Raw genomic sequence first — 15,709 nt, 5'->3', positions numbered from 1 at the left:
CAATACCACAGCCTTGAACTGCATGGAAGGCAGCTGTTATTAATCCTATGAGCAACCCCTGTGTTTGAGAATGAAATAATAAAATGAGTTATGCTTGCTGTTAGAAGGTTCAACCTAAAAGTTAAGAAATTGTTCCATTTTGGATGAGCTGTGAAAGCGAGTAGTTCCCTCTCTGTCAGGGTTATAAATGTCTGTGTCTTAAGCCACATCTTTAGCCCCAAATCCTAATTGTAAAACTATTTTCTGATGTGTGTAAATGACATTGTGAAAAATGAGCACACTCTTGGTGTCTTAAAGGTCATCTCCATTGACTTATTACTTTATTTCCATAAAGGTGGGGGGCTTGTAAGCAACAGATCAAAAAAAGAAATTGATATACACTGTTAACAATTACCAGATTTTCACAGTAAATTTGTAGGGATGTCCGACAATATGGGCCCTCCGATATTATCGGCCGATATTCACTAATAAATTTAATATTGGGAATTATCGGGATCGGGTTTTTATAACCGATGTTTGTTCTGTAGGCTTCAGCATTTCCGAGCCTGCATGAACGCAGCATGGGACGTTTACCGGCGCGCGCTAGATGACGTATAACAACAACAACTACACTCTAGACTGGTTGGTTGCTAACCATGGCTAACAAGCAAACAATTTAAAACTGAATGATTTTAATATTAACACAAAATAAGTGCAATGCACCTTAAATATTTTACCCTGCTATGAGCTGTTCCTTAACCAAACTAACAATTGGCTTAGAATTTACATTAGCACTCCTTCAGGTGCATAATACTATTAAACACATTAACCAAAGCTAGCTCTTTGTCAGCAATTAGCGCATAGCTAGCGATTAGCGCTAGCACTCTTTTCAGTATTAATACAATGAAAGTTGAAGTTGTTCTCTTATTTTGCACAGACAGTGTTTACATTTGGAAAGCCATGTTGCATTTATGTATGCATCCAGTGGGGCATCACAATAAAATGAGGCATAATGTGTTAATTCCACAATAGGAGATATCTTATGTTGTTACCTAACAGTTTTGGTGTAAAAAGCCTGCATATATCGGTATCGGGTGATATCGGTATCGGAAATTGAGAGTTGGACAATATCGAAATATTGGCAGAAAAGCCAATATCGAGCATCCCTTGTAATTAGTTGTAATATTACAGGAAGATGTTGTAAATTTATATTGAAGTGGCTGAAAAGAGTCTCCAGACCTAAGGAGCAGTTTCACTTAATAAGGTATGTGCAGTTGTTTCAGCATACATTTCATATAAATATATTTTACTGAATGTACCTCTTGATTATGATTAATTCAATTCAATTTTCAATTCAATTTATTTGTATAGTGCCAATTCATAACAGAAGTTATCTCACACTTTTCAAATAGAGCAGGTCTAGACTGAACTCCTTATAACATTATTTACAGAGACCCAACAGTACCACCATGAGCAAGCACTTGGCGATGGGGGCAAGGAAAAACTGCCTGTTTAAGAGGCAGAAACCTAGGACAGACCCTTTGGCTCTAGGTGGGTGGTTGTCTGCCTCGACCAACAGTAAACATGTTTGTGACAGGTTAGTAACAGTAACTTTATATTATAATGTTAGCTATCATAAGCGTTTACTTGACGCTAGCTTAAACTTACTTTAGTTTAGGCTAGCTTAACGCTCACTGACATTACGTTTTAAAAGTTAATTTAGACATATCCTGACTTTTACGGGTCACATGTGGCTCTGTGCCCACAAATCAGATATGTTATGTGAACCCGTGTCTCCTTGGCGAAAGTCCTGTATTTGTTTACCCATTTATACACTCTCATATTCATATACTCTTTAGACTATGTCACCTGCAATGGATATGTTGCATTGGAATTAAATGAAAACCCAGTGTGTCTAATACAGTGTGCCTTTTGCATCTGTATAAAGTGGCAACCTCTTTAACTGAAATTTTTATAAAACTTTAATTTAAATTATATTAAGACTTAAAGTTATACATAATTAAGGACATGGACGCTTTGAGTGACAGGCGGGTGCTGTCTTAAGCGGCTGTTCCAGCAACTAGGCTTCATTCAGCCCGCCTCCGCTCCACCCACGCTCCACCTCTTAGCCAGGAGCGAGTGGAGTCAGGACAGATGGCGATGGCCAGACCTCTAGCTTCACAACGGCTCTTCAGTCACGGACGCTACGTCCATTTTTAATTATACAGTCTATGGTCTGTATGTGTCTTTATTATGCAGCAAAATAAAATTTAACAAGTGTAATGTACTGTAAAAGGCAGTGGTTTTCCTAAAACAAAAGAGTGAACTTTCAAATAAAGGCTGAAAGTCTAGACTAGTTTTGCTTTGCTCATCATTCTCTCTCTCTCTGTGGGTGTGTATGGGTATGTGTATGTGTGATGTGTCGCTACTGAGCACGTGTGGACTCAAAAACATTGGCAGGACTCCGGAACAACACAGCTGTGTAAATGGAAGCTGCACTGCACTGTTTGTATGCACTGACTGTGCAGAGAAAAGGAAATTATTCTCTAGAAGTCCATTGTAATGAATCAAATACGAGCAGGGAAAACCTGATCTGTCAATCAAAGATGAAAAAGACTTATCTTACTCCGGTGAATGCCTTTAGCTTCTCTCACAAGTGTCCACTATGCAAACTAAATAGACTAAATACAATACCATGCAGTGTGTACAAGGACCTAGTGACCTTGATTTTGTACCCGTTTCTGTGAATGTACAGTACACATAATTCAAAGGTCTTCCAATACACGTTCTGTTTCAGCAGAGCTCTCCAAATCTCACAACATGTTGACAAGAGCTTCCACTGTTAGCAAAACAGAAGATACAAGCTGGTCATACTCCAACAGATAACAGATTACAATGCCAGATGATCATGCTGCCCCATGTCTGACTCAGTATATTAAAGGATGTGATTATTACACGCTTAGGAAAGTCCATTACTAGCATTTGATGGATGGAGACACAGAAAAATAAATACAATTTTAAAATGATCTTATCATATCTACCAAATGTATGAAGTAGTGGCTTTTACCAATACTTTGCATTTACTTGCGTTATCTTCTCAAACATTATCCAAATTACTCATTTTACAAAAACATTGTGTAAAAAACACACAACACATATGTGTTCACTGTTTGGGATTATTGTTCAGTTATTGTGCATTGAATATAATATGAAATATCCATAAAATATGTTGCTTAGTCAGGGGTCATTGATTTACTCAATGATATATCATTATAACAGAGGAGTCCCTTCATGAAAAAAGTTGGGACCCACTGGCATACAGCAGTATTTGACCAGTTGGGAGTGAGAACATGTTGGTTGCGCACATAACACTTGATTAAGTGGTCATGGAAGAATTTTAAAAAAGGCAAACAATAGAAAACTTGGTGGGTATGGAAAAACTTGAATATGTAGTAACATTCATTAAAGTTTAGAGTAAAGAAGTCTGAAGACGTCAAAACAGATCATATCTCTGATCAGTAAGATCAATAAGTTTCCAGTAAGCTATTTTTGTGCATCACGAATTTCATGCAATCTCACTCTCTCTGTAATAAAGATCATACATGTAACTATGCCATAAATCCTGACATGGACTGAAATTGAACCAGAGTAACCTGTGCTGATGTCGCAGAGGTCAGAGGTTATCCGAGAAGTGATAGACAATGCAAACGGAAAACTTCAAAAGAATCAGCTCTTCCTATGTCATCAGAAGGGGGTGTGTGAGTTTCATGCTCTTATGCTCAACATAAATAGTATGTACAATGACATATCATACCCTCCTCCCCCTGCTCAGCCCCAGGTGAAGGGCATGGCTGTGATAGGCTGAACAAACACAAACAGGATTATTCTATTTGCCCGGTTTGTTTAGATGAAAAGATAATGTCTTCAGAGGTGACTGAGTTCAGCTGATAAAAATACTTTCTCACCCCATGGACATAATAAACCTGAACATACACTCCAGACGTGTCAGGGGGTGCACCAGAAAGCACGTCTACACACTCCAGTGTGTGCCAGACAGCTGCAGGGACACGTGTGCATATGTGAGCAGCTGTGTTTGTAAATCAGTAAAGTGTTCCAAAATGCATCCAAATGTCAAATGTGAGAGTGTTTATTCATCAGGTGTCAGTAAAGGTGGAACAATTATGAGATGGTTTTTAACCTAGTATGTACTGTTGGAGCAGATCCCAGTAAAATCTAAAGTCAAGTCCAGAGTTCAAGCATATTGAAAGTGAAGATGAAAGTTTTTCAGAATCTTTGAATAAAAACTATTAATACATTCATTGCATTTGAACATTTCGTTTTCAAAGTTGTGCTTGTGAAATTCTATTTCTATTCTTTTTTTTTTTATTGCCGTTATCAGCAGGCTCAGTTGTTATGGAGATGGTTTAGTTGTCATTACACACACTGCCAGTTTGCCCATACTGTATAGGTAAACATGGGGCAGCACTTTGGAAAGGGCGCCTAAATGTGGGTTGACTATCAAAATCGCAGGGTAACCAACAGCAGTAACTGTAAGCTGGGCAACACGTTCTGTAACACTGGAATAAATCCACAAAAATAGGGTACAATCCAGGGGCGGATCTAGACATATATTCATGTGATGTCAAGAGGGGTGGCAGAAATATATTCTGAATTAAAGCTGTAAGCAGCGTTGGGCGGGACCTCGCACTCCAAGCAACTTGGGGCGTGCTGCGGCCACGTCACGTGCCGTCGTTACACGTGTACACAACAACATGAAAATTTCACGTAAATCAGTTCAGAATCGCCACGCAGGGCTTAATTTCTGATGCCAATAGGTGGCGCTATCACTATGTCTGAATATTGTCATGTAGACGTGTTCAGGGCGGGACTCTTATCAAACACGTGAAGTTTCATTGAGATTGGACCACGTACGCTGAAGTTATGAGGACGTGTTCAGGGCGAGACTGTTACAGAATATATTAAGTTTTTTGGAGATTGGACATTACACACTGAAGTTATGAGTACTGTTTTATAGCGAATTGGCTGAATTTGAACAGTTGTCGCTGGCACGCGGTTTGACGTACAGTCACAAATAGCTCAACTTTTCATCTAGTTTGTATGACCACAGAATTCAAAATGGCCAACTTTTAATCAGCACCATTTTTTGACTGTACAGACCAATTTTGAAGTAGATCCGATAAATTCCCTAGGAGGAGTTCGTTCAAATACAACACGAAAAATTCAAAATGGCCAACTTTGACAGCATGCCACGGACACATCCTTTAATGTACGTGCACAAATAGCAGAACTTTTAATCAGCACAATTTTTTGACTGTACAGACCAATTTTGAAGTAGATCCGATGAATTCCCTAGAAGGAGTTCGTTCAAATACAAGGCGAAAAGTTCGCCGAAAGTGAAGATGAAAATCAAAATGGCCGACTTACCGTGTGGTTTGGGGTATGGGTCCAAGAGGCTTTTTTGTACGTCCCGGCATGTTACACGTGCCTACCGAGTTTTGTACATATCGGTGAAGCGTGGCGCCGGGGCTACTTTTTAAAAATCCTGTAGGGGGTGCTACAAACACGACAAACGCCATTTTTGGTATGTGAGCTACAGGCACCAGTCTATACGTGCCCTGTGAATTTCATATTCATAACTGTTACGGTCTCTGCACAGTAATTTACCATGCCACCAGAGCGCCACCTAGTAGCGGATTGTTGACACATTTATTAGTGAGCCTCAGGGAACCATGGGAAAGCATCCTACCAAGTTTCATTTTAATCACACGTGCCGATGCGGAGATATAAACTTCTTCATTTTAAAGACTACTACTACTGCAACTCTTTATTATCAGGTTGCCCCAATAAGTCCATTAAAACGCTTCAATTAATTCAGAACGCTGCAGCACGAGTACTGACAGGAACTAGAAAAAGAGATCACATCTCTCCTGTACTAGCTTCTCTGCACTGGCTCCCTGTAAAATGTAGAATAGAATTTAAAATTCTCCTCCTCACCTATAAAGCTCTTCATGGTCAGGCCCCTTCATATCTTAAAGAGCTCATAGTACCCTATTACCCCACTAGAACACTATGTTCTCTGAATGCTGGGCTACTTGTGGTTCCTATAGTCTCTAAAAGTAGAACAGGAGCCAGAGCCTTCAGTTACCAAGCTCCTCTCCTGTGGAACCAGCTTCCAGTTGTGGTTCGGGAGGCAGACCACATTCAAGAGTAGGCTTAAGACATTCCTCTTTGATAAAGCTTATAGTTAGGGCTGGATCAGGTGAGTCCTGAACCATCCCTTAGTTATGCTGCTATAGGCCTAGACTATCGGGGGATTTTCCATGGTGCTCTGAGCTCCTCCCTTCCTCTCTCTTTCTGCACTCATTCATGTTCCATTAATGCATGTTACTAATTTCACTTCTTCCCCGGAGTTCTTGTGCTTTCTTGTCTCGCAGGTTCTTGTCGATCCTGGTGGAGCCTCCTGCCATGGTCCTGCTAGATTGTCCTTGCCAATACTGTTGTTGCTGTGCACCTGTCTGTCTGTCTGTCTGTCTGTCCTCTCTCTCTCTCTCTCTCTCTCTCTCTCTCACCCCAACTGGTCGAGGCAGACGACCACCCACCTAGAGCCGAAGGATCTCTCCTAGGTTTCTGCCTTTTAACAGGCCTAGTGCTTGCTCATGATGGTACTGTTGGGTCTCTGTAAATAATCTTTTAAAGAGTTCGGTCAAGACCTGCTCTATTTGAAAAGTGTCCTGAGATAACTTCTGTTATGAATTGGCGCTATACAAATAAAATTGAATTGAATTGAATTGAAAGAGCGCCACCTCGTGGCGATGGCCTGAAATTGTGCACGATGCCTAAGGAAGACATGGGGAACTATGGACCCAAGCTTGGTGTTAATCGAACATACCAATGTGGAGAAATGGTCCACCTCCTTTTTTGAAGAAAAATCAACAGGAAGTGCTAATTTTATGACGTGCTTATTTTTTGAAATATCAAAATTCTTTGAATTACTTTTTTATAAGGACAGTCCTCAATGCTTCGTGAAAAATGTTGTGCGAATTGGACAAAGCGTGTAGGAGGAACACTAAAACGTAGTTTTTGGACATTTTGCACTCAAAAAAAAATCTAGGCGAAAGTGGGCGTGGCCTATATGGGAAGATTCAGCTCCTTTCACAGAACGTGTGGATATAAGGTTTTTGAATGTGCAACAAACTATGCAGAAGTTATTAGCCTAAACGCACTTTTTATGATAGTAGCGCCACCTAGTGGCCGACCCGAAAGTGACGCATAGAATATAAAATTTTTCGCCAGGCCCGACCACTTTGACAAATGAAATTGAGTTTCTGTATATGTTCAGGGGGGCAAAATCGCAGTGAAAAGTGCTAGAAATAATAATAAGAAACATAGCAAATACAATAGGGACGTCCAGCGGTCGCTGGCTCGGTCCCTAATTAATCACAGGCAATTATGAGCCACAATATCAAAACAATGATAACTGAAAGGTTCTGAGACGCTTCATAGAGGTCTGTGGATTCATCACTACAAGTGACTTCTTTCACATAGTTAGGGACCGAGCCAACGACTGCTGGAGGTCCTTATTGTTTTTGCTCGATTTCTTCTTCTTACCTATTATTTTTAGCCCCCTTTGACTGCATTTTTGCCCCCCTGAACATATACGAAAACTCAATTTTATTTGGCAAAGTTGTCAGGCCTGGTGAAAATGGGGATATTCTATGCGTCGCTTTCAGGTTGGCCTCTAGGTGGTGCTACTATCATAAAAATGCGTTACGGCTAATAACTTCTGTATAGTTTGTCGCCAATTCAAAAACCTTGTATCCACACGTTCGGTGAATAGAGCTGAATCTCCCCATGTAAGCCCCATCCACTTCCACCTAGAATTTTTTTTTTCTAGAGCGCGAAATGTCCATAAACACGTAGCATGTGGGGACCGTCCTAATAAAAAAGTAATTCAAAGAATCATGATATTAAAAAAATAAGCACGTTATAAAATTAACACTTCCTGTGGATTTTTCGTCAAAAAAGGAAGTGGACCATTTCTCCACGTTGCTATGTCCGATTGTCACCAAACTTGGGTCAATAGTTTCTCATGTCTTTCTTTCGCCACTAGGTGGCGCTCTTTAAAATGAAGAAGTTTGCGGATCCACGTGACCAACAACCGCAATGGTCGCTGAGAGCTAGAGCTCCTCACCCACCTCCTTATTTAATTGAAAAATCAGATCTATTCCCCTTTTTTTCGACGTCAAATGGTTTTATTAGTTTTCACAGTGACTCAATGGAATGCCTTCAAGCACAAGAAAGCAGGTCTCGCTGTCGTCTAAGCTATCTACTCAGAAACAGAAATCTGTTAGCATGGCGGCTGCTAACGTGGCGACTGATGCTAGTGCGGACCTGAACATGGAGGACATTATCGCTCAGGTCTTGGAGAAACAACAAAGTGTCCTTGAATCAGTGGTCCACAATGCAGTAAAGGGAGCGCTAACAGAAATTAATACCTCGCTGCAACACATCAGGACAGAGCTTGAGATGCAGGGAACTACTGTACTGATGCAACGAATGGACAAGACACAGGGGGATAATAGGCAGATGAAAAAAATAGTGAATGCCTGCGTTGATGACCAGAAGAAATTTGAGCATAAGCTAGCCGAAATGGAAGACAGATCTCGACGCAACAATGTACGCATCATTGGACTAAAAGAGGGCAGCGAAAAGAATGACCCAGTTGGGTTCCTGCAAGAACAACTACCAGTGTGGATCCCCTCCTTACAGAACAGGGCTACCATCGAAATTGACAGAGCACATAGAATCTATGGTAAGGGTACAGCGACACGCACGCTGATTTTTAGGTGCTTGAGATATCAGGACCGCCAAGCAATTCTTCAAGGGGCAAGACAAGCACAGCAAAAAGGGCCGATTCGTGATTCTAGAACAACGCTACGCTTTAAACCTGACTACAGCGCATTCACTATTCAGCAGCGTCAAGAGTTTATAGGGGCACAGCGTAAACTACATGCTAAAGGCATCGCAAACTTTCTTATCTATCCGGCCACCCTGAGAGTGACACACAGAGGGAGAGAGTTCACCTTCACTACAGCCAAAGATGCAGACGTTTTCTGTCAAGAGTTGGATATGGAGGACGGCGCGACATCCACACGGGACACTCCGCGGCTTGATCCTGCTGGAGATTTGGTGCTGACGGCAGGAGGGCGGCGAGACACCCACGCGAAGGGCCACGCTTCTGGTGGCGGAGCCGGAGCCGGCAGACCCAGCAGCTATGGGCTAGCGGTATTTGGGCTACTGTGCTAATGGTTTGACTGGAGTACACTGTATGTAAGTTTGGGAGCCAAGCTCTGAAGGAAACATTTAACTAGACTGAAAGAACATGATAAGTACAGACTGTTCAGCTGGTAATCTATGTTTGTTACTCCAACCAGATTGGTGTGTTCTTTGTATAGCCTATTTCAGAATTTGGTAGCTGGTTTGGACCTATTGTTAGGGCTTTTGTAACGTCGTTCATGTTTAGCATAAGAGTCCACCAGACCTGTTTCAACGAACCTGTGACTTCAGACAGGGGGGGCAGTTGTGGGCTAGAGTTTGCGCGAACTGCGTTTGATGTGGCCACGTATCTTACAGATAGGGGATGGGGTTTGCGGTCTCAGTGGGTTAGGGGATTTGTTTTATTTTTTACGTTTTTACCACACCTTGCTTAGATTTAGCAGTTCACACTTTGCTATAAATGTACCAGCGAATTCTGGTAGGGCACGTGAGGCATGTATGCGCATATATTATGAAGATGGCTGAACTTTCAATCCTTTCAGTTAACATCAGGGGGCTAAATGGGCCGATCAAACAAGCTAAATTCCTGGACTACTTGAGAAGAAAGAATATAGATGTAGCGCTTATACAAGAGTCACATTTACGTAAAAGACATGTAAATCGTTTACAAAATAAATACTACAAGATTGCTGCTTCATCTAGTGACGACACCAAAACCAAGGGCTCTATTGTGTTGCTGTCGCATAAATGCGCCCTCACCGTAAATAAAAGTAGTAAAGACTTATCAGGCAGGATATCTTATATATGCACCACAATAAGGAATAGGAAAATAGCCTTTGTTTCAGTATATGCGCCGTCTGTATATGACGAAAACTTTTTCCCATGTCTAACCAATGAATTGCTCTCTCTCAATGATTATTCACTAATTATAGGGGGAGATATGAATGCAGTGCTAGATTTGAATCAGGATAGATCAGGGCTCAGTCACACAAAAGCCCAAAAACATACATCAGACATGTTTAGAGCAGTTGTGGAATCGCATAATTTGACAGATATATGGAGGATGCACAATCCTACTAGCAAGGATTACACCTTTTTTTCCACTCGTCACCTCACCCATTCCCGCATTGACTATATTTTGTGTTCTAGTGAGCTTAAGGCAATGTTCCACACAATAGCAATAGAACCAGCAACTCTGTCTGATCACAATGCACTGATAACCACATTCCATTGTGATATGTTAGGAGAAAGATCTAGAAGGTGGCAGTTTAACACTTCCCTTCTCCAGAACACAACTTTTGATGCAGAATTTATAGACAAACTGGCTGAGTTTATATCAATCAATACTGATTCAGTCTCTGACCCTGCATTTGTTTGGCAAGCAACTAAAGGATTTATTAGAGATTTCACAACTTCCTTTGCGGTCAATTTGAAGAGAAAAAGAGAGGCAAGGATTGCGGAGTTGGAAGAACATTGTAAGTCTTTAGAACAGTCTCTTAAGACTTGTTTTTCTAAATCTACACATACTCTTTTAATCACAAGTCGAACAGAATTAAATGATTTACTAAGAAGGAGAGCTGAATTCATAATGCACAGAGTGAGGCAAAATTATTATTTTAATGGTTGTAAACCAAGCAAATTGCTTGCTCTGTAATTAAAACAAAGTGAATCCAGAGCTATTATCAACAGCATTCGCACAGAACGAGGTATCTCAACGAATCCCAAAGATATCAACTCCACCTTTCAATCGTTTTACTCAAAATTGTATGAGTCCTCCTGCAATCCTGATCCGACACAGTGTCAGGAGTTCCTAAAAGAGCTGAATCCTCTTGACCCAGAGGAGGCAGAAGAACTGGGTCAACCTATAACATTAGAGGAACTTAAATCAGCTCTAAAAACAGTTAACAAAGGGAAAACGCCAGGGTTAGATGGAATTCCATCAGAACTCCTTCTACAGTACTTTGACATATTAGGACCTACCATTTTACAAGCTTTAACCTCAGCCATAGAGATGGGTACTTTTCACCAACAAACCAACACAGCGCTAATTTCTGTTATACCCAAAAAGGGCAAAGATCTTATGGATTGCTCAAACTTTAGGCCAATCAGTCTCATTGGGACTGATATCAAGCTCTATTCCAAAGTCTTGGCACTCCGTTTAGAGCGCTTTATTGAGAAGTTAGTCCACCCCGACCAATCAGGTTTTATACCAAAGCTTCGCTGCAGACAATATGCGCAGACTATTCCATGTAATAGAAGAAGCCAAAAACATTCCAACAACAGCAGCAGTTTTATCAGTGGACGCGGAAAAGGCATTTGACCGCCTAGAGTGGAACTACTTGTGGCAAGTAATGGAGAGACTTGGTTTGGGGGCCAAATTTATCGACATGGTTCGTATTTTATATGCGAATCCAACAGCCATAGTCTCAACCAATGGTTTGCATTCTCAGCCATTTCCCATCGAACGGGGCTCTCGACAAGGATGCCCGCTTTCCCCCATGCTGTTTGCAATCTCTCTTGAACCATTAGCCCAAGCCATAAGGCAAAATAAAATCTGTAACGTCCAGATCAAATCCAACAGCAGCTCGATATCATTATTTGCAGATGATATTTTGTTATACATCTCTGATCTTGAGAACTCTATTCCAAAAATTCTTAAGATCTTCAACGAATTTGGCTCAATCTCCGGCTATAAAATTAACTGGAATAAATCTAATCTTCTTTTATTTAACAACAGGCATGTGACATCAAATATTAGGGGTACAATACCAATCCAAAGCAAAATTACATATTTGGGCGTCGTCATACACACGTCACTACAGCGAGTTGTCCAGGACATCTATGAAACTATACTAAGTAATGTTCAGAGTGATCTGGCTAAGTGGTCTGCGCTGCCCGCATCGTTACGGTCTAGGATTGCTGTTGTTAAAATGAACATAGTTCCCCGTGTGAATTTCTTAAGTACAATGATCCCCTTGCCCCCACCAATGCATTTTTGGAAGAAACTCGATACTTTAATTAGGCAGTATATTTGGAATAATAAACAACCCAGGCTAAAATACTCCACACTGCAACGTACCACAAACACTGGGGGCCTGGCTCTCCCCAACTTTAAAATGTATCACAAGGCCTTTCAGCTACGGGCCCTCAGAGTGTGGATGGACCCCTCATCTACAGTTCCATGGAGAGAAATAGAGCAAAACCTCATTGGAAGTCTAAGACTGCAAAACCTTGCATTTGCTGGGGATTGTCCAAAAAAAGTGTATGCTAACCTATGGTCCTATTATCACCAACACACTGGCCAACTTTAAACAGGTGGAGGAGCACCTGCGCTACACCAATAAGTGGCATCTGAATACCCCATTATGGCACAATACACACTTACTGTCTGGTAACAAACCTTTTACTTGTAAGCATTGGAGTGACAGAGGTATTTATACTCTAGATCAGTTATTCAATGAGAAAGGTATGTTGAGTTTTGAAGACCTGAGAGCTAGCTTTGAGGTCCCCAGGACATCCTTTTACTTTTACCTTTGTTTAAGATCAGCCCTAAAGTGTTATGGAGTACCATGGGGAAGTGGTCTTGAGGCACACCCAGTCATTAAGTGGTTTCTTGATTTCCCTGTGAGAGGACTAGTATCCATGATTTATGCTAAATTAATGCAAGTATCCATAGGAGAACTCCCAATAGTAAAGAAATGGGAGCGAGAGCTGAGCCTTGAGGGGAACACAATTAATTGGGATGCGGTTTGGGACAACATTTTCCACTGTTCCAAGAATCCAAATCACGAGTATATCCACTTCAACATATGTCATAGGACATATTGGACTCCTCAGAAGAGATACGTCTCTAAAGCCACTCCCACTCCCTATTGTACCTTCTGTCGACCTGAACAAACTGGAACTTTCCTGCATATGATCTGGGAATGTGAACAGGTGCATGAGTTCTGGCATAAAACAACATCAATAATATCTGATGTGATAGGTTGTCTAATTCCTACTGACCCGATTGTTTTGTTGCTTAATGATGATTCTACATTACATCTGCTTGAGAGACAGAGGAAAATCTGGCTAGCCGGCTCAACTGCAACCAAGAAAATGATAGCTCAACGTTGGCTCCCTCCTCACTCGCTTTGCATAAAACAGTGGTTAGCGTATTTTCTAGACATAGTGATGCTCGAGCTCTCTACAGCAAGGATTAATAAAGCCAAATCATCAACTATTAACCTAGCGCTATTTGTGCATGTACATTAAAGGGCGTGTCCGTGGCGTTGCATCAAAGTCAGCCATTTAGATTTTTTTGGTCATTTTCTGTGATTTTTCGTGTTGTATTTGAGCGAACTCCTCCTAGGGAATTTATCGGATCTACTTCAGAATTGGTCAGTACAGTCAAAAAATGGTGCTGATTAAAAGTTGTGCTATTTGAGACTGTATGTTGAACAGCGTGTCTGTGGCGTGAGGTCAAGGTTGGCCACTTTGAATTCTGTGGCCATACAAACTGAAAAGTTGAGCTATTTGTGACTGTACATCGAACTGCGTGCCAGTGACAACTTGTCGTATTCAGCCGATTCGCCATAAAACAGCACTCATAACTTCAGTGTGCAATGTCCAATCTCCAATAAACTTCATATATTCTGTAACAGTCTCGCCCTGAACACGTCTTCATAACTTCAGCGTACGTGGTCCAATCTCAATGAAACTTCACGTGTTATAACAGTCCCGCCCTGAACTTGTCTACATGACAATATTAAGACATAGTGATAGTGCCACCTACTGGCAACAGGAAGTGAGCGCTGCGTACCAATTTTGAGCTGATTTATGTGAAATTTCATGTTTTGGTCTGCATGTGTAACGATGGCACGTGACACGGCTGCAGCACGCCCCGAGTTGCGTGGATTGCGAGGTCCCGCCCAACGCTGCTTGCAGCTTTAATTATTTTTAGCCCCCTGGAACATATACAAAAACTCAATTTTATTTGGCAAAGTTGTCAGGCCTGGTAAAAATGGGGATATTCTATGCGTCACTTTCGGGTTGGCCACTGGGTGGCGCTACTATCATAAAAAATGTGTTTAGGGTAATAACTTCTGCATCGTTTGTCACACATTCAAAAACCTTGTATCCACACGTTCAGTGAATACTCGGATCTGCTTCAAAATTGGTCAGTACAGTCAAAAAAATTTGCTGAATGAACGCCTTGCTATTTGCGACTGTACATTCAAGGGCGTGTCCGTGGCATGCCGTCAAAGTTGGCCATTTTGAATAGAATTTCACACTGTGATGCCATTTCTGGCGTCAAAGTTGGCCATTTTGAATTCTGTGGTCTTGTATTTGAACAAACAAACTTCTAGGGAATTTATCTGATCTGCTTCAAAATTGGACGGTATATTCAAAAACATGTATTGATTAAAACTTGCGCAATTTGCGACTGTATGTTGAAGGGCATGTCTGTGGCCTGCCGTCAAAGTTGGCCAGCTTGAATGTCAAGCTGTGATGCCGTTTCCGGCATTTCAGGGCTTCAGTTTTTATTAACTCCTCCTACAGATTTTATCGGATTGACTTCAAATTCGATCACTGCAATCTAGACACATTGGTGATCAAAAGTTAATCAAATATTTACTGTGCGTCAAACGGCCTTTCTGTGGCGTGGCGCTGAATTTCCAAGTTTTGCAGTGAAGAATCTCACTATGAAAGTGCAAGTCTTGTGCACGGTGTCTGAAACGTGTGACAATGTAGAGCAGTCTCCCTCAGCTTCCGGCGTTGAAGGCTTGAGCGTGGGGTGATGTGGCATGGCGCCCGAGTTGCGTGGAGTGCGAGGTCCCACCCAACGCTGCTTGCAGCTTTCATTTGATTTATAACTGTCCCTGTCACCAGTTTATTTTCTGTATTAGCACTTTATTATTTTGTTTCTTTTGAGTTGTATGTTTAGAGCCAGATGGAATTAATTATTTGTTCCACCCGAGTGTTTTACCCGAGTGCCTTTAAGCGACGCACTGAGAAAACTTTCCCGCGAAAGAGAATGCCATTTCCACTGCTGTTGTCAAAGTTACATAAGTTAATGAAGGAAAAATAGATAGAGTGTAGTTGGCTATGGCAACCCATGTCTTGACTTTGGAGATGCTTTTGGAATAAGTCATCAGGTCATCATGAAGCAAGTGATAACAGTTCAGATGTCTGGAAAATAAGTTAAAGGAAAATGAGCAGTACTACAGAGACTATAAGACCTTCATGGATGAGACCATAGCTTGTGGAGATGCGGAGCTTGTGTAACCCTGATTAGTTTTATAGTACTGTAATTTACAGGACCTTTTGAATGCATCTAGTTGTTTCTCGTCTGGCAATGGAACTTCTGAGCTTACCTGAATGCATCACCTGCAGCTCAGGTGTGTGTGCGAAGGTGAGCGACAAGAAAGAAAAAAAAGAGAAAAACCTTGTG

The sequence above is a fragment of the Dicentrarchus labrax genome, unplaced genomic scaffold, assembly GCF_905237075.1.
Source record: "Dicentrarchus labrax unplaced genomic scaffold, dlabrax2021, whole genome shotgun sequence".
Taxonomy (NCBI): domain Eukaryota; kingdom Metazoa; phylum Chordata; class Actinopteri; family Moronidae; genus Dicentrarchus; species Dicentrarchus labrax.
The sequence above is the reverse complement of the archived record's forward strand: the minus strand, read 5'-3'. Positions refer to the sequence as shown.